The 20,046-nt window shown below is 43.4% G+C and overlaps 1 protein-coding gene across 3 annotated transcripts in view; it reads right to left on the minus strand.

The window, feature by feature from the left end:
* Nucleotides 1-20,046, minus strand: part of CCNY (cyclin Y) — a 172,787-nt gene that overhangs the window by 77,997 nt on the left and 74,744 nt on the right. The window contains exon 1 of one of the 3 annotated variants that reach the window (XM_073581653.1): nucleotides 16,908-17,019. The exons of the other annotated variants lie outside the window; for them this stretch is intronic. The gene's annotated coding sequence lies outside the window, so the exon portion shown is untranslated. Of the gene's footprint in view, nucleotides 1-16,907; nucleotides 17,020-20,046 lie in introns of those variants that run through there. 3 annotated transcript variants of the gene reach the window in all.

Consider the following 20,046-nt stretch of genomic DNA (forward strand, 5'->3'; position numbering starts at 1 on the left):
GGGTACCACTCCTCTCAGCTAAGAACAGGAAACTGAGGCTACAATTTGCACAAGCTCATCGAAATTGGACAGTAGAAGATTGGAAAAACGTTGCCTGGTCTGATGAGTCTCGATTTCTGCTGCGACATTCGGATGGCAGGGTCAGAATTTGGCGTAAACAACATGAAAGCATGGATCCATCCTGCCTTGTATCAACGGTTCAGGCTGGTGGTGGTGGTGTCATGGTGTGGGGAATTTTTTCTGGGCACTCTTTGGGCCCCTTGGTACCAATTGAGCATCGTTGCAACGCCACAGCCTACCTGAGTATTGTTGCTGACCATGTCCATCCCTTTATGACCACAATGTACCCAACATCTGATGGCTCCTTTCAGCAGGATAATGCGCCATGTCATAAAGCTCGAATCATCTCAGATTGGTTTCTTGAACATGACAATGAGTTCACTGTACTCAAATGGCCTCCTCAGTCACCAGATCTCAATCCAATAGAGCATCTTTGGGATGTGGTGGAACGGGAGATTCGCATCAGGGATGTGCAGCCGACAAATCTGCGCCAACTGTGTGATGCCATCATGTCAATATGGTCCAAAATCTCTGAGGAATGCTTCCAGCACCTTGTTGAATCTCTGCCACGAAGAATTGAGGCAGTTCTGAAGGCAAAAGGGGGTCCAACCCCTTACTAGCATGGTGTACCTAATAAAGTGGCCAGTGAGTGTATATACATACACACACACACACACACACACACCTTACTTCTCACCCAACTATGTCGGTGGTCTTTGTTATCCTTTCTCATTTTTGGGTCCACTACCAGAGGTCTGGGAGTTTGAGGGTTCTGCGCAGGATCTTAGCTGTTCCCAGTATTGTGCATTTCTGGACAGAGAGCTCAGATGTTGCTCCTGGGATCTGTTGTAGCCATTTTCCCAACTTATGGGTGACTGCTCACAGTATTCCTATCACCACTGGAATCACTGTTGCCTTCACCTTCCACATCTTCTCCAGTTCTCCTTTGAGGCCCTGGTATTTCTCCAGCTTCTCATATTCCTTCTTTCTGATGTTGCTGTCCCTTGGCACTGCCACATCTATTATCATTGCTGTCTTCTGATCCTTGTCTACTATCACAATGTCTGGTTGGTTAGCCAACACCTGCTTATCTGTCTAGATCTTGACGTCCCACAGGATTTTAGCCCTTTCATTCTCCACCACTTTCTCTGGGGTCTCCCACCTGGACTTAGCCCATATGCTGTGCATATGTTCCTGAATACAATTCCCGCTACTTGGTTGTGGCGTTCAGTATACGCTGTTCCTGCCACTATGTGTTGGACGGTTTCTGAGGTTTCTTTGCATAGTCTGCACCTGGGGTCTTGTCTTGTGTGGTAGATTCCTGCTTCTATGGATCTTGTAATTGGTGCTTGCCCCTGTGCTGTCTCGGAGTCCAGCTTTCTCCAGCCATTGGTAGGATTTCTCCATGTCAGCCACCTCCATTATCTGTCGGTGGTACATCCCATGCAGCGGCTGGTCTTGCCATGGCGCTTCATGTTCCTGTTCTTCCTTCCAGATCTGTTGTTGTTCCTGCCTTAGGCTTTCTCTCAGCATCTCATCATTTTTCTGATGTATTCCTGGATACTTCTTGTTTCATCCGTGATGGTGGCTTGGATGCTTATATATAGTATGTATTCCCTTTAAATAAACGTGTGCCACACAATGTTTTGCTAATTAATTGCTTAACCGCTTGTTTGTACTGTACATAATCGGAGCGGGCAGAGTATCACCAACTTTATCTTAATGATGGTGTTTACAGATAAACAATAGGAAGAAATAGTGACACGATTAATGTGTCTAAGAGCGAGAAAATCTGAACCATGAAATGCTATATATTTATTATAGATTGATTGTATATTGTGATTCCGTTTGAGCCGGACCCGTCAGTAAGATTTATGTCGTCATTCAGCGCTGTGCAATTAAGAGAAAAAATCCTGCATGAACTCCTTCACCCCAGATTCCCCCCGAGCAGACAGCCGAGCTCGGCTTACTGTCAATGTGCAATGTGTAACAGTGACATTTTTAATAGGTGTTTTTGTACAGATAATTGCTCTCGAGATGTATGATCTTAAAGGGAACCTGTCAGCAGTTGTGACCATGCAAACTTATGGACAGAACAGATAGGAGACCTGCCTAGAAATACCAGCCTGGAGCATTTTAGTCACAGCACACTTCCTGAAATTAAGTTTTAGCCTCGCAGAAGTGCATTAGAGGCGGCTTCCATCCTCCAAGGGCTCTCCAGTCTATGCAAAGAGAGCTAATCGAGTCCCCAAACATTGCCCACGGTGGTTTTAAGAATAAAACAGATGTTCACCTACATGATCCCCCCCATTTTATGCTGCCCTACTGCCAGTGTCTTCTGGTTCCCTTCTTCCTCTTCCACTGCCAGCTGTCACTAAGTACTAACTAGCGACTGGCTGCAGTGCTGATGTTCTAGTCACAACAGAAAACTAGGAGACAGTTTTTCTGGTTCAGTTGGAATGACAATGCGCTCATCAATCAGTGGCCGCTGACTGACTACAGCGGTCACATGAAGCCCTTGCTTGAAGAAAAAGCAAAGGGACCAGGGAAAAAAGGCAGTGGTGCAGTAGGGCAGCTATTTTTTTTATTTTAGAGTACCACAGTGGGCATATTTTCAAAATAAAACAAAAAATGTAATGTACACTCCTGTGATGGCTGCAGTGGGCTCCTGGTTGGATACTAATTACGCTTGCAAAATGCTAGTTTTTCCGCGGGAAAATCGCGGGAATTTAAAATACGATTTTCCCGCGGAATGGAATTCCGGAATCCTTGCGAGAGTTCCGTTACGTGTGAACCCAGCCTACATGCTCCTAGGAGAGTGCACAGCACACAGAAGGCATACCGTTACACCAACTATAGGAGTAGATGTTCCTGTGCCACAGAAGAGATATTTGGTAGTTAAATTGGTTTTTCACAAACAACATTTACATAGCGCTGACGGAAGAAGCCAAATAGACTTGACGCGGCTGTCAAATGGAAGCTGTCCGAGTATGGTCAGGTCAGTACTTTTAGCAGCTTCACAGCTAAAGTTACCAAAAAGACAGAACATATTATATGGTTGAGTCCTGAAGAAGAAGTTTGGAATAAGTTTGAAACGTGTCGACTAAAAAAACACTTTAAAAAAAAAAATTGCATCATCATCATCTTGCAATCTGGATCTCCATTTTTAATCAGCAGCGCAGAAAGTCCACAACTTAGCTTATTTTTCCTGTGAAGACAAATCATAGGCCCAGCAGGTCGTTCTTACAATGAAGTGCATGTGTTATTTTTTTTTTTTTTTATGGGGGATGTTTTAGACTTTTTTCTATGTGGTCTCCTTTGGCTGCTGTGTGTCCACTAGTTGGGCTCAATCCCTCTCAGCCCTTATCTACATGCAGGTCACTTGACAAATGGTAAGGTTTTTAAAATTAGTTAGGACTGCAGGGTATATAATCATGATGCTTCTGTCTTTGTATTTTTCCATTTAGTGGCTAGTGTGAACGTGCGCTTACATGCTGCATGAACATCAATTTATATCCCAGTTCATACCTTTGGGTTTTTTTTCGATCTCTTTTAACCATGTTCATATAAAGGTGTTGCCTGCCTTTCCTTTGAGCTGGGCATTATTTTCGTGGTCTCCTTTGGCTGTGTGTCCCCTAGTTGGGCTCAGTCCCTCTAATCTACACGCCTGTCACTTGACAAACGGTAATGTTTTTAATATTACAGTTAGCACTGTCCCAATTACGGTCACCGTGATGAGGTGGGTATTGCTTTCGCATTTTTTATCAAAAAACATTAAGTACAGTATATTATTTTCATGCACTATGTTATTTCCTTATTTACTGCAGGGCATTTAACCATTGTGTTTCTGTCTTTGTTTTAGCACTTTGTCTGGAACCCACTTCACAGGGTATAAGTGAACAACACATTATTCGGATGTACTCTGTGTAAATACTTAGGTCCCAAAAAAATGAGAAAGGTATTCAAGGAGTGATACCTGTGACGAACAGCCCACCGCCGTTCGTCCACTTACGGAGGCGACTAACGGGGGTCCCGCTGCCACCAAAACGCGACGGACAGCGGACCCTGTGTCACCACTATGTCACAGTCCCACCACTGACACGGGTGTATCAGCGGACGGAGGGACGAGACACAATGCCGGCACACGGCTATCACAGGCACCGTTGGGGCTTATCTTAGTTATCCCACCACTGGCACCATGTGACAAAAATATCCAGCAAGCTAATCTCGCTCTACAATTTGCCGCAGGGGGAGTTTAATTTGGATGCCTCACCACTGCTATCAATCTTCCAAGTACTGCGGGGATTTATGTATATCCCACTTTCTCAGTTCCACTTTGGAACTCGCAGCTCTCCGGCGCCCCCCTTACCCTCAGGTCAGTCAGGGAACTGCACCTAGGATAATTGGTCGCCGGACGGGCTGCCTGTTGTGAACCGGCAATCAGGCTTCTGCAGAAAGGGAATTATTAATGCTGTGGCCGCAGCACCTCATTCAGCAATATAAGACCCTTCTAGACTGCCAGCAAGCCGCAATAGCCATACACAACATGCTGCCACCAGTCACGGTTACTTAATTCACAGTGTTAAATTAAGAGGGTCCGTGGCAAACCCCTTGAATTAGTAGCGATTATCTAACAAAGGCGTATAGTTCGATTCTTAGAGCATGGAGACAGATCTAAATAATTTCATTTATTTTCCGAAAGAGGACAGTGATTACAGATAAAAGTTGCTATAAAATTGAGACATAAAATATGTACAGTACAGGTATAAAATAAAAGTGGAGAAAACAAAGATTACACTCACAGTTCCATATTGTTGTTAGGCATCCCATGTGGTTTTAAGGGGGGTGGAGGCGGAGCTGCACTTCTCCGCTCATCTGAGTTCTTGTCAGCCCGGACCCTGCAGCTGTTCTGAGCTGGTTTTGTCCAGGAAATGCTTTATAGACTTGCTATGTGACATCACGGAGAGATGCATGCTGGGTTAATCCCACCTCTCCCTTTTGGATTTAGAATTACACTAGAAAACTTATACTAATCATAACTCCGTGGGGGCAGCCCGCACAGACACATATAGGGCGTCATTGGTTGTGATTTGTTGAGTACAATAATTCAAGACCAAATATGCAGTAGTTCTTATACACCGTTTAGCTGGAACACATATCTCAGGTTCTGAAAGGATTAGGCTTCGCAAGAACCACGGCAGCGACGCTGTGACCGCCCGGATTACAAAAATGTGATTTTCATATCTCTAGGGTATTTGGTTCTTATGGTATAGTCTCTCATAGTTTTATTCGTTTCAAACAAAGAAGTTTTTCCCGCTCTGAAGAGGAGCCAAATGGTGATAGCAGGAAGTATCCTATTGCTAGCTGGAGAGGTGATAACACTTGGGGGAGGGTAGGCACTGCTATAGCTTCAGTGTGCCATGTAACTCAGAAGGGAAGGGGAGATTTCTAGCACATTCCAACAGAAAACATATCTTGCAGACATTGTACATCACAATACCTTTATTGGCTAACCAGAGAAATCGATTTCTCTGGTTAGCCAATAAAGGTATCACTCCTTGAATACCTCTCTCATTTTTTGGGGATCTAAGTATTTACATCGATTTTTCTGGCTAACACGGTACCACAATATTATTTTGTATTGTACATTGTCAGATGTACTCTAAGAGGCGTGAATAGGTCGATGGTCTGGTTACATACGCAGACTATCGCGCCTTTCACAGGGGTCCTTTGTCCCTAAAATTGGTGGTTGTGTAAAGGTACTGTCACACTTAGCGATGTATCAGCGATCCCGACCAGCGATATGACCCGGTCAGGATCCCTGGTACATCGCTAAGTGGTCGCTAGTGAGCTGCCACACAGGCAGATCTCACCAGTGATATCGCTGGGGACGGGGGTCGCTACTTACCTGTCACACCAGGCGATCCTGCGTCCTCCCGCCCGGCTCCACGCGTCGCTCGTCGTCACAGCAGGAAGCGCCGCAGGAAGCTGACGACGAGAAACAGTCCAGGACGTTCTCACGCGATCAGCGATAACCAGTGGGGGAGCCGGTCGTAGGTAAGTATCAGACACAGCGATATCGCTAGTAATATCGCTATAACGTCACAAGTTATAGCGATATTGCTAGCGATATCGCTTAGTGTGACATGCCCTTTACAGTGATTGAACTCCTTGTGATGATGTACTCATCACCCATCCTGTGGACGTATTTAATTGAACCCTTTTAAAATAAGCAAGAAAACATTTGAAGCAAAGGGGTGACTCTCGGTGAAGAGTATTCATGAAAATATCATGAGGAACTGGCTGAGGCCGATGAAGACCCAACTGCAAGTGGTGACGGATGGTGACCCGGTACCCTGTGTGTCAGATACTGGAAATGTCACCGATCCTGACAATTATCAATTATTTTCCACTGGCGCACAAGGACTGACAACGGTGATGAGCAGACCACTGGACTGACAAAATAATGTAGAATATAAAGGACCTCAATACTGCTCCAAGTATAACAGATCAGGGAAGCCTCACATTTGAATGGTACGGAGCCAGGACTAAGCAGTAAATTGTATTATTTCTACCAAGCAATTCCTTACGTTACATACATTCAGCACAAAAGGTCTCCAGCTCATTTATCTGGGTTAATAACGTAGAAAGAGGAAATCTTATGCAGCCTTTAGACCAATTAACTACAGTTTTGTAAAGGAGGCGCCTAATTGATCTCTCCAAATGTAGATCTCGCCGAATTGCAAATTATTTAAAAAAAAAGACAATAATAATAATAATCTTTATTTTTATATAGCGCTAACATATTCCGCAGCGCTTTACATTTTGCACGCATCATCACCACTGTCCCCGATGGGGCTCACAATCTAAATTCCCTATTAGTATGTCTTTAGAATGTGGGAGGAAACCGGAGTGCCCGGAGGAAACCCACGCAAACACGGGGAGAACATACAAACTCCTTGCAGATGTTGTCCTTGGTGGGATTCGAACCCAGGACCAGGACCACTGAGCCACCGTGCCGCCCTGACAAAAAAGACAAAAGACAAAGACAAAAAAAAACCCAACAAAATGTAAAGATATAAAAGACCAAGATAATCATATATTTTATAAATAGTTCAGAGCGCCGACAGAAGCGGCTGCTGAAGAAGTGCAGCCGCCATTCTCCGGAACGACGAGCGTTGATGCGCTCATAATGTCTTCACCTCCAGTCACACATACAGGATGGAGATCACACTTTGCCGTGCAGGAAAGAAAAGAAAAAAAACAGAGCAAAAAAAAAAAAAAAACTTGGAAAGGAAAGGGGATAACTTGCGGGGATAAATGTCCGACAATTTACGTTCTCCAGGAATGGAAGGAAATTTACTAGCAGTGTGCACAAAATGGCTGTGAAGCATTAGGCATGGTGGATGGGCAATGGCATGTGGCAAGTCATCGGATGTTTAAATCTGGAGATAATATAATAATAATAAATTTTATTTCTATAGTGCCGACATATTCCGCGGCACTTTACATTTCAGAGGGGATTTGTACAGACAATATACATTACAGCATAACAATAATCACATAGATCATAACAAATACCAAGAGGAATGAGGGCCCTGCTCGCAAGCTTACAGTCTATGAGGAAAGAGGTAGACACGAAAGGTGGGTGGCAACAGTTGCCCTGATTGTATGGACCAGCCATAATGTTAAGTGAGTAACAGTACAGACACAGAGGGCTAATGGATGCATAAAGCATGTGGGAACATGATGCGGGGAACCTGGTTATGGTAAAAAACTTTTGGCTGTGCCACACAGGGATAGATTAGGTTAATGTGTTGAGGCGATGGTCCAGTCTGAATAAATGCGTTTTCAGGGCACGCTTAAAATTGTGGGGATTGGGGACTAATTGTATTGACCTGGGAAGTGCATTCCAAAGAATTGGCGCAGCACGTGTAAAGTCTTGGAGACGGGAGTGGGAGGTTCTGATTATTGAGGATGCTAACCTCAGGTCATCAGCAGAATGGAGGACGCGGGTAGGGTGGTATACTGAAACAAGGGAGGAGATGTAGGTTGGTGCTGAGCCATGGAGGGCTTTGTGGGTGAGGGTAATAAGTTTATACTGAATTCTGGAGTGGATGGGTAGCCAGTGTAATGACTGGCACAAGGTAGAGGCATCGGTGTAATGATTGGTGAGGAATATGATCCTGGCTGCAGCATTCAAGACAGATTGGAGAGGGGAGAGTTTGGTAAGAGGGAGACCGATTAGAAGAGAGTTACAATAGTCCAGACGAGAATGAATAAGAGAAACAGTAAGAGTTTTTGCAGAGTCAAAAGTAAGAAAAGGTCGAATTCTAGAAATGTTTTTGAGGTGCAGATGACAAGAGCGAGCCAGTGATCGAATGTGGGGGGGCAAAGGAAAGCTCGGAGTCAAGTATGACCCCAAGATAGATCTTCATTGAAAATTAAATGGAAAGTTTGAAGGGTAGGTCTGTTTGTACTGTAGTTCGGGCACCCTGTTTAAGAATCAGAAAGATCAGCGTGAATACAATTTAAGGCCCTGTTCAAAGTGAGGAAGGAAAAATGATTACGTCCAGGAGACCAACACTGTAGCTAATGCATCATCGGGAAGCCGTGGTTCTAAATTTTGCATTGGGTGCAGGTATTTCATTGGTTTGTGACACTCACTTGAACATGGCACATCTGAATCTCTAGCATATGAAGCTTACTGTGGAAAAATGTAGAGGTCTCCATACATATTGTCACCACCCGACTCCTCAAAACAGAGGAACACCCGGCTCGGCCAAGTGCGTCTGTGCCCTCTAGAAGATAAGATACTGCCAGATGAGAGACCCTCTAAACACATTAGACTGTCATCTGATCCCATAGATATTGGCCAGTTCGGCTAAATTTGGTCTAATGTATATAGGTGCCTCAAGGCTGCAGAAACAAAATATACAATTACGTACTAAACGTGCAAAGCGCTAACAAAAACTGCCAATGAGAAGATACTGACGACAAATGCCAGGCAGCTGCTGCCAAAGCAAGCACACTTATGGGATGCATTAACAGAACACCCTTTTGTTTTTATACAAGTCACCAGTGTGGCCATACTTATACAATGGAGCCCAAAATTGTACATAGTATACATATATACATTTCATTGGGGTGGGGGTTGGAGAATAATGTAAATTGGGAAAGTGTGTTTTTAATAAACATTTTTTCTTGCAAAAATATATATTTTTTTTTAATTTAAAGACACCCAGGCCCTCCTTTAAACGTGTTCAAAAGAGCTGACCATTGACCATCACGACATTGTGTGGCAGAGTCCCATAACCTCACTGCTCTTATAGTAAAGAATTAAACTTTTGCAATGTTGATGAAACCTTCTGTACTCTTGACCAGGGTTCCCCAACTCCAGTCCTCAAGGCCCACCAACAGGTCAGGTTTTCAGGATTTCCTTTGTATTGTACAGGTGATGCAATTATCACCTGGGCAATACTAAGGAAATCCTGAAAACATGACCTGTTGGTGGGCCTTGAGGACTGGAGTTGGGGAACCCTGTTCTAGATGTAGAGAAGGCTTCCTTATCAATGCAGTCCTTGAAGTAAAGTGGTCATCAGAAAGAGCTCTGCACTGTTCACATTTATTCATTTTCCAAACTAAAGTTATGTTCACACATTGCATTTGTCCATGCAAATTTTAAGCTCGGTTTTACAGTATCAGCAAAACGTATGACAGTTCAGAACGCTCATTCACACACAAATAGTTTTTTTTTCCTTGACTGGTTTGGAAAACTGCTGCGTTTTTACAAACTACAGCATGTCAATTCTTTCAGTGGTTTTTTCACACATAGAACGCAACGAGCAAGTGCAAAAATGCAGCAGTTATCAGGTTTTGCTGCGTTTTTGGTGCGAAAACCTTAAGGCTGAGTGCAGAAGTACTTTTTGGCCCTGTGGATTTTTCCGCGCAGAATGGAAGAAATCCGCAGGTCAAATGACCTTCATTTTTCCTGCGGATTTCTTCCATTTTTCATGCGGTTTTCATGCGATTTTTGTGCGGTTTTCCATCGCGGTTTTCCCCCTGCGGATTTGGTGACAGGGGAGATGGAAAACCGCACAAAAGAAGTAACATGCTGCGGATTTTGTACCGCGCTGAAAAATCCGCAGCGTCTGCACAGCGGTTTTTTTTTTTTACATTGATTTTAAGGCTACTGTACATCACAATGCAGAAATGCAACGTTTCTGCGCGGTAAAATCCGCTGCGGAACCGCTGCAAATCTGCATCGTGTGCACACAGCCTAAGGATGTTGCATAATGATAGTTTTTGTTGCACTAAACTTCACCAGCATGCATAATAGACAACAAAAACTTTTTGTAAACATCTTAACTGCCAAAAGAGCAGGTTTTCCCTGCAGAAAAAAATTCAACGTGTGAACACAAGTTACATGTTTTTCAGAAAGAAAGAGCGAGAGCAAAAAAAGACATTTGTACAATACAAAAAAAAATTCAATTTACAACACTCATCCAATTTCTGGCATATTTGTAAGTAATTAACTATTCTTTTATTTCCCATGTTAACATTTGTTATAAATCTTATCCTAACCTCCACCTTCCATTGATTAACATTTGGGTCATCCAGGTTTTTTTTGCCTGAATTTAGTCAAATCCAGCAGGAGGAGGCAGTACCTGCGGGGAATAGAGCTGGAGTGACAGAGGCTTCAGATCTACAAATAGGTCTTCAGCCTCATTTGCATATCAATTGAGACGCCAATTTCTCAGTAATGGAGGAATGGACTGGCCATGGAAAGGAGTTCCTGTACTTGAGTCCGAAAGAGCCTCATGCACATATACCGCATATACTCGAGTATAAGCCGACCCGAGTATAAGCCGACCCCCTAATTTTGCCACAAAAAACTGGGAAAAATATATGTCCGGGATTGGCATCCGCACCGTCGCATCTACAGCCACAAAATTTGGCACAGTCACACGTCTGGACCCCGAGAGTGTCCTAGGCCATGTTGTGAGGCAAAATTTTAACCCCGCGAGTTCCAATTCACCAAACAATTTTGCCCTTATCTACATAATGGGGAAAAAGTGTGTGTGTATCAAGCCCCGCCCCTCATTATGATGTCATAATGGTTGACTATGGGATGGAGGATGTGTGATGGGTATATGAGCACTGGACTATGGGATGGAGGATGTGTGATGGGTATAGTATGATGGGTATATGGGCACGGGACTATGGGATGGAGGATAATTATAATTTGCTATAACTAACCACAGTTAGTTACTATGCCCGGGCAGCGCCGGGCTCTTCAGCTAGTTTAAAAAATAAAAATAGATACCAATGAAAGTAAAATTGAGACAATCAGTAGGTTAAATGCTTTTGAATATCCATATTGAATCAGGAGCCACATATAATGCTCCATACAGTTCATGATGGGCCCCATAAGATGCTCCACACAAAATACACCCCATATAATGCTGCACAAAGGTTAATAATGACCCCATAAGATGCTTCATAGAATAATATGCCCCATATGCTGCTCCATAAAGGTTATGGCTCCATAAGATGTTCCATAGATTATGCCCAATATGCTGCCCCATAAAATGTTCCATAGAATAGGCCCCATAAGATGCTCCATAGATTATGCCCCCATATGTTGCCCCATGGATTATGCCCCATATGCTGCCCCATAGATTATGCCCCCATATGCTGCCCCCGTAAGATGCTCCATAGATTATGCCCCTATATGCTGCCCCCATAAGATGCTCCATAGATTATGCCCCCATAAGATGCTCCATAGATTATGCCCCCATAAGATGCTCCATAGATTATGCCCCCATAAGATGCTCTATAGATTATGCCCCCATATGCTGCCCCATAGATTATGCCCCCATATGCTGCCCCATAGATTATGCCCCCATATGCTGCCCCCGTAAGATGCTCCATAGATTATGCCCCTATATGCTGCCCCCATAAGATGCTCCATAGATTATGCCCCTATATGCTGCCCCCATAAGATGCTTCATAGATTATGCCCCCATATGCTGCCGCATTTAAAAAATAAATAAAAAAAAAAAAAATTGACAATCTCACCTCTCCGTCGCTGGGGGCCAGGTGCCGAAGTCACTGCTGGCACATGAGATATTCACCTGTCCCCCGGTCCATCGCTGCTTGCTGCTGTCTGGCACGTCATCTGTCAGTGACGTTCAGGCTGCAGGGGACACGGCGCGCACTAACCACGTCACCGTGCCCTCTGCTGTCTGAACGTCACTGACAGATGACGTGCCAGACAGCAGCAAGCAGCGATGGACCCCGGACAGGTGAGTATCGCTATACTTACCTGTCCTGGCACGGTCTCTGCAGCCCCCAGCTTCTCCGTGATCTCCCTTCCTGCATTCAGCGGTCACGTGGTACCGCTTATTAAACTCATGAATATGCGCATATTCATGAGTTTAATGAGCAGTACCATGTGACCGCTGACGGAAGGGAGATTGCAGAGAAGCTGGGGGCTGCAGAGACAGTGCCAGGACGAGTAAGTATGACCTGACACCCCCGCCTCCCCTCCCCCTCCGACCCCCTAGTGTATATAACTCGAATATGAGCCGAGAGGGGGACTTTCTGAAAATCTCGGCTTATATGCGAGTATATACGGTACATAGTTTGGGAGGCAAAATCCTGCAGACAGATTCCCTTTAACAACTATGGATCTATGTAAACAGCTCACAAGATTGGATATGCCATAAAAAGTTGTACCTACAACAATAACACATGAAATCTTCAAACGCCAGAAGAGTATTGCAAAGAAAGGCTTCCGTTAAACAAGATTTGACTGTTCACATAAATTCCCGGTGAAGGGCTTTTGACAATCTATGTCAAGTTATCACTGCCGAAACTGATTGCAAGGACAGCGAATGTCAAGAGCAAGGCTCCAAAATTTTGGAAAAGGAGAAAGGAAAATTATAACTAATACTCTGAGACACTGATCCTCATCCAATTTCTCATTAAAGTGTAAATCTAAGAAAGGCAATTGCAACCACTAAATGGCCTCTGACTGGATATACTGTACAAGGACAATACCCAGACTGAAAAGTTATCCCCCAGTCCAGATTCTCATATAAAAGATATACACTCAGAAGCATTTAACAGTTTACCTCCTGGCAGTGCGGCCACAAGCAATTTCAGGGCCCCATACTGGCAACATTTTCAGGTCCCATTTAGACTGCATCCAGGATCCATCCCAGTTCTGTCTCCACCTCTTGAACCTTCCACAGTCCCACCGCTCACTCGGAAATCTCAATTCTGCACAGCATCCTCACCAGTAACTCATTAACAGTTCCCATAGGACAACATACAGGTGCTTCTCACAAAATTAGAACTTCATCAGAAAGTTAATTTCAGTTCTTCAATACAATACATGAAACTCATATTATATATAGAGTCATTACACACAGAGTGATCTATTTCAAGTGTTTATTTCTGTTAATAGTGATGATTATGGCTTACAAAACCCAAAAGTCATTATCTCAGTAAATTAGAATATTTTATAACACCAATACGAAATGTTGGCCTACTGAAATGTATGTTCAGAAAATGCACTCAATACTTGGTCAGGGCTCCTTTTGCATCAATTACTGCATCAATGCAGCGTGGCATGGAGGCGATCAGCCTGTGGCACTGCTGAGGTGTTATGGAAGCCCAGGTTGCTTTGATAGCAGCCTTCAGCTCAGCTGCATTGTTGGGTTTGGTGTATCATCTTCCTCTTGACAATACTCCATAGATTCTCTATGGGGTTAAGGTCAGGCGAGTTTGCTGCCAATCAAGCACAGTGATACTGTTGTGTGTAAACCAGGTATTGGTACTTTTGGCAGTGTGGACAGGTGCCAAGTCCTGCTGGAGAATGAAATTTCCATCTCCAAAAAGCTTGACGGCAGAGGAAAGCATGAAATGCTCTAAAATTTCCTGGTAGACGGCTGCACTGACTTTGGTCTTGGTAAAACACAGTGGACCTACACCAGCAGATGACATGGCTCCCCAAACCATCACTGATGGTGGAAACTTCACACTAGACCTTGGAAAGCAAGGTCCCAGAGTCTGGAGAAGAATGGAGAGACAGACAATCCAAGCTGCTTGAGGTCTAGTGTGAAGTTGCCTAACAGATCATGTTTTCAAGGTTTCCTTATCATTTCTCAAGTGATGGAATTATTATTAAGGTATCAGAAATAGTCACAGCTTCTCTCACCTGTGCAATAGTAAAGGAAATTCTGAAAATATTCCCTGTTGGGGTGCCATTTGCACTAGATTTTGGAAAGTACTGGTCTAGGGGAACGTGGCGGGGAGAAGTCCCCAGGGACTTGCTTCAGACAAGTCATTCAAGGTCCCCAGCTGGCATTTCAAGAAACGTTTTCTCAGAAATGCCGCAATGTCTGAAAGTAAAACATATGATACCCAGCAGCAATAACTTAGGCTGAGTGCACACGTACCTTTTTGCCCTGCGGATTTTTCCGCGCAGAATTGAAGAAATCCGCAGGTCAAATGACCTGCATTTTTCCTGCTGATTTCTTCCATTTTTAATTCGGTTTTCCACTGCGGTTTTCCCCCTGCGGATTTTGAGACTGGGGAAGTGGAAAACCGCACAAAAGTAGTAACATGCTGCGGATTTTGTACCGCAGGAAAACCGAGCGGAAAAATCCGTCTGCACAGCGGTTTTTTTTTCATTGATTTACATGCTACTGTACATCACAATGCGGATATGCAGCGTTTTTGCGCGGAAAAATCCGCTGTGGATCCGTTGGATATCTGCATCGTGTGCACACAGCCTTATAGTAACTGGTGTCGTATTCATGTTCCCTGTGGATCGGGCAGCTTGAATCTGTCGGATCCAATTTAAACTTGAAGAAAACTGTAGAACTTGTCATTGACAGTTGGGAAAAAAAAAAAAAAAAAAAAAACACAAAAAGTAAAAAACCCTATCTCGGTGGCCTGCTGACAGCTCGCTGTATCCTTAATATTTGATTTTAGCAGTTAGCGGTTTACAATTAGCCTCTCTTATCTGCAAAAAGCTCATCAAGTCTTTTATATATCTGAGGACAGAGCAAGTTTCCTAAAAAAAAAAGCAAACAGAACCTAGTAATATGAGAAAGCCGACAAACAGATGAAATGTCGGCCTTGTCAGTAGAAATAAATAAATCAAACAAGATATACATTATATATACACATACATATATATATATATATATATATATATATATATTTTTTTTTTTTTTTTATTTATACACATACAGTTGGGTCTCCCTCCCAGGGCCGTGGGGTACTCGGTACCGGGCCGGTGTCAGCGGGATGTGTCACAGCAGCGGTGACCCGGTCCGTGGCCCTGGGCGGCCAATTAATAGGGGAAATGAATGGTGGAACGTAGTGCATTAAATGAATAGTTTGTGACGCCACCTGTGGTGTTCGGCAAGTGAGGTGTTAAGCCGACGCTGCATGCAGATCCTCTGGGGATGGTGGTGTGTTGCAGCCAAGATGGTGAAGCTCCCCACAGGTGGAGCTATAGTCCCAGGGCAGTGTAGAAGCGGGTACCCAGATGTAACGGTACCGGGTGTGTTGGCGCAGGAATAAATGGAGGACACCGGGGCTTGCAGTTCCAAAGCTTTACTCACAGTACACACAGGTGCCTGCCTCCGTGACCTCCGGGTCAGGGACTCCGTCAACCTCCAGGTCAGATGGAATGCTCCCTTCCAACACTCCGCCAACATGTGCCTTTCTGAACGTCTCCTCTTATAGCGCCTTTGGTGTGAAGTACTCCTATTACTGAGTTAAACTGGAGTTCCTCCTGACAGATGTTCCCAAGAACTATACTTGTACGGCAGACAGCTGTAGCCTGCTTCGGGGACTCCTTACTCCTAAGTCCCGGCTCACTATCCAAGTTGCTGTTGTGCCCCCAAGTCTTATGTGGGAATAAAGTGGTCACTACTTCTATTCCTCCAGTGTCTGCTGCAGGACCATTAGTATCCATACAACATCTGGGACCGTGCCCCGGCCTTGCACTTAGAACTTCTAGGAAGGGTTTTCTTTTACTCCTCACGTTCCGTACTAGTCTTTCCGTCCTATGGAAGATCAGGTTTCCATTCAATGTCTTTCTCGTTCTTTCCTTTCCCATGCCAGCAGACCCAGGTCACTGAGATCTGCTGCGGCACCTCCTTCCTCCATCCCTCTCCCAGGGTTCTTCACTCCTCACAACTCAACACAACTGAACTGACTTCTAAACCTTCCCACTCTTTTATGTATTCTAACTCCACCCGCATCCCAGCACGTTTCGTGTTCCAAGCAGGGAGCCACCAAAGGTGCTCTGCTACACTCCAAGCAGGGAGCAGCAATGTGGCTTTGCTACACTACTTTGTGATGATGGGTGCAGGTGTTAGAATGTGGTAAGGAGCCTCCAACTTCCTTGGATGGTGGGGTACCACACCTCAGGAGGAGGTGCAGTACCTCTGTGGCAACTGAACCCTCAGGGGCGCCACACATACATACATACATACATACATACATTCACACACACACACTTTTTATCACACATAATTGAGTGGCGTACATCTGTTGGTAAAAGATAAATATGGCAGGAGGCATCTACATGGAAAAACAATGACACAGAGGCAGGGAAGCTAAATGACATTTCAATTAGTGTGTCCCGCAGTTCACTAATCTCTTTGCCGCTTTCCATTATGCCGTGCCGACTTGCGCGCACCTCGGGAAAAAATAATAAAACACTTATTTTGCGACTTATTGTCGGGGAAGCCAGAGAACACGGAGTTCCGTCTACTAGTAATTTGGTTTGATTGTGGATAAGGAAATACTGTGCTCACCTAGGCATCTGATTGATTTTACTAATTGTTCCAGGCTCCCCGCAATAAAGCAAGCGTATTCCAATCTATCGGCGCACTTCGCTTTAATTGTCTTCCCATCAGTCTTCCTGTACTTGAGACTCAACAAGGCTCTAAAGCAAAACAGAGAATATTCTATTCAATTCTTCCAAGTACCAGACCAGAGAATGAAAGACATTAATTTTGTCTACTGATTGGCGAATTATACCCAAGACTTGGATGGTGTCGCTGCCAAAATATAAAATAAATAAATATGTGGCACATGTAAAAATCTACAAGAGCTCTCACACTGCGAGCAAAGACCGCTAGGCTGCACCAGCTTATATTTGGTCTGAAATAATAAAAAAACAAAGTCAGCCACATATTGGGTTTCCATGGTAAACAGTATCCGCCTTAGTTATGCTGCATACCGTACTCATTTCGATTTCCCATGCAATGTGAACAGCGCACAGAGTGTACAGTAATAAATAGCAGATATTGAAGAGGGGGATGCAGCTGCAGTTTCTAACTTAGTAAAACAGCATTATCGGTCCACTGGTCCATCCATCCATCCATGGAGTCCACGCGTCGGTCCATCCATCCATGCATCCATCCATCCTTTTAGAAACAATTTTGTTGATAATAAAAAGTAGTTGTTTGCCTGGCTGAAAACATTTTACCTTGGCATGGCATTTTTCTGCTCAGCCTTTGTTACTAATCAGATTTTCGAAAAAGTAAATTTAGGTAGGCAATTCCTAGGTGGTCCTCAGTGAGCAGAATACAACATCAGTGCCATAAATCTTCATTATTTTCAAAGACCCCAAGTTGATAGCTCATAAGGATAATGTACAGGGTGTACATTTGTGACCTTACTGAGTGCAGATTTATGCAATACCAACCTTTTTGCATAGGCTGAAACAAACTACCGTATGTGGAGACAGAGCATGACTGGCCAGTCTCCATATAATTTGCAATAATTTTGCGATTGGCAAAAAATATACATTTTGCTCGTTTGCAAACTAATCGGTGGTTTGTTTACGAAGGCCACTGACCTGGAATGTTCTTCTAAACACTTGTGTAACCGATTATTGGATGGTGTAAATCAGTCTGAAAGAGCACGTATTACCAGTCTGGGGCTTCCCTTTATATCTAAAGGGAACCTGTCAGGTCCTCCCTGCTCTCCAACCCAGCACCATTCACTTATGTATCAGTAAAATTCCCTGCCTAACCAGCCCTGTAGAACGTTTCTAGGTAAAAATTAGGCGTAATAAAGCATTTATATTGTCTCGATTTTCTATGCTAATGCCAAGACCCCAAAACTTTGGATCCAACTTTTGCTTGAAAGTTTGATCTTTCAGGGAACACAGCTTTTTTGATAAGTGTAATGTAAAGCATCATCAGTGTGTGGCCGCCCACTCTTTTCTTAAATAAAAAGTGTAGTCTTTGTGATCGCTGCTCTATAAATCTTTGAGTATTTGTCCATGAAAAAAAAAAAAAAAAAAAGAAGAAAAATAAGCAAATTGAAAAAATGAAGCATACTTACACGCCCGAAGCACAAAAGTACAATCTATAAATATAATTATATATATATATCCCCATGATTGTTCATCATACTCTTACAGAATAAAGAGATTGCAGCAGGCGTCCTGCTAATGAGAACGGAAAGGGTTTGGGGGGGGGGGATTTTTAATCTACCTTTATAAAGATAAAACCTTTGAAGCTATCTCAGGTCTCTCACTCACGGATATTCTTAAATCTGGACGAATTTCGGCTTTTCAAATTATCAGAAAAGAACCCAGGTTCAGAGAGCCGGCAAAGTAACAGTGAGATCATACGCTGCACGGATTTATTCATACGTCTGAGTGAGGCAACGGGGAACATAATGAATCGAAAATAGTCAGCACGTATAATTGGTACAATATATTGTAGCTCCCAACCTGCTTAAACACCAGTATTGTTAAACGGCTGAAATATCAATACATACTTTTAAAAATGACTGAATTAACGAGCGATATAAATAGGTTAATTTAATATGTGCTAGTAATCACAGTGCAACCCAAGGCCAGACATCCCAATTGTGCAGCATACATCAAGCTGTAAAAGCTGTATAGGCAAAAAGCCTCCCCAGCATCAAACAGTAAAGCTCTTCCTTTGCCCTGCAAGATCACATAAAGATAGCGGTTGACACTAAAATCAGTACATTCTTACAGTTAGGTCGAGAAATATTTGGACAGTGATACAAGTTTTGTCATTTTATCCGTTTATATAACTTTATTTTAAACATGTTTTGGTAATCTATATGGGTTTAAAGTGCAGATTCTCAGCTTTAAATGTGCGTGTATTCACATCCTCACTGCAGCAGGGGTTTAGGAATTACAGCACTTTAATATGTAGCTGCCGCTTTTTAAAAGGACCAAAAGGTGATTGGACAAGTATCTCAAAAGCTCTTCAATTTGCTGCATAGGTTTTCCCCTGATAATCTATCATCAGTCAAGCAGGTTAAAGGTCTGGGAATGATTCCAGGTATGGCATTTGTATTTGGAAGCTGTTGCTGTGGACCCACAACATGCGGTGAAAAAAAAAAAAAAGTGAACAGACGAGCTTGGGAACTCAAAAAGGCCTGGATGTCCATGAACTTCAACAGTGGTGGATGATCGTAGAATCCGTTGCTTAATGAGGAAAAAAATAAAAAACTCTTCACAACATCCACCCAAGTGAGGAGCACTCTCTCCAGGAAGTAGGTGTTTAAGCTTCTAAGTCTACCATAAGGAGAAGACTTTATGAGAGCAAACACAGAGCATAAACCATTAATCAGCCTTAAAAACAGAAAGGCCAGATTAGACATTGCCAAAAAAAAAATCTAAAGAAAAGAATTCTTTAAAAAGATTAAACCAAAATCAACGTGTACCAGAATAATGGAAGGAAAGTATGGAAAAGGCTTGGACCGGCTCATGAACAAAAGCATTAAGATAATCCTTTAATCGTCCCACCATGGGGAAATTCAGAGCATTATAGCAGCAAGGCAGGAACAAGTACAGATATAGATGCATAAAGGCATTACATTGACAGTAGGTAGGTACATATACGAAAAAAAAAATAAAAAAATAAATATGTAACCGGACTGTCACAACTTTGGATCGTT

This window comes from Dendrobates tinctorius, unplaced genomic scaffold (genome assembly GCF_039654945.1).
Source record: "Dendrobates tinctorius isolate UK_male_01 unplaced genomic scaffold, ASM3965494v1 ptg000070l, whole genome shotgun sequence".
Classification (NCBI taxonomy): domain Eukaryota; kingdom Metazoa; phylum Chordata; class Amphibia; order Anura; family Dendrobatidae; genus Dendrobates; species Dendrobates tinctorius.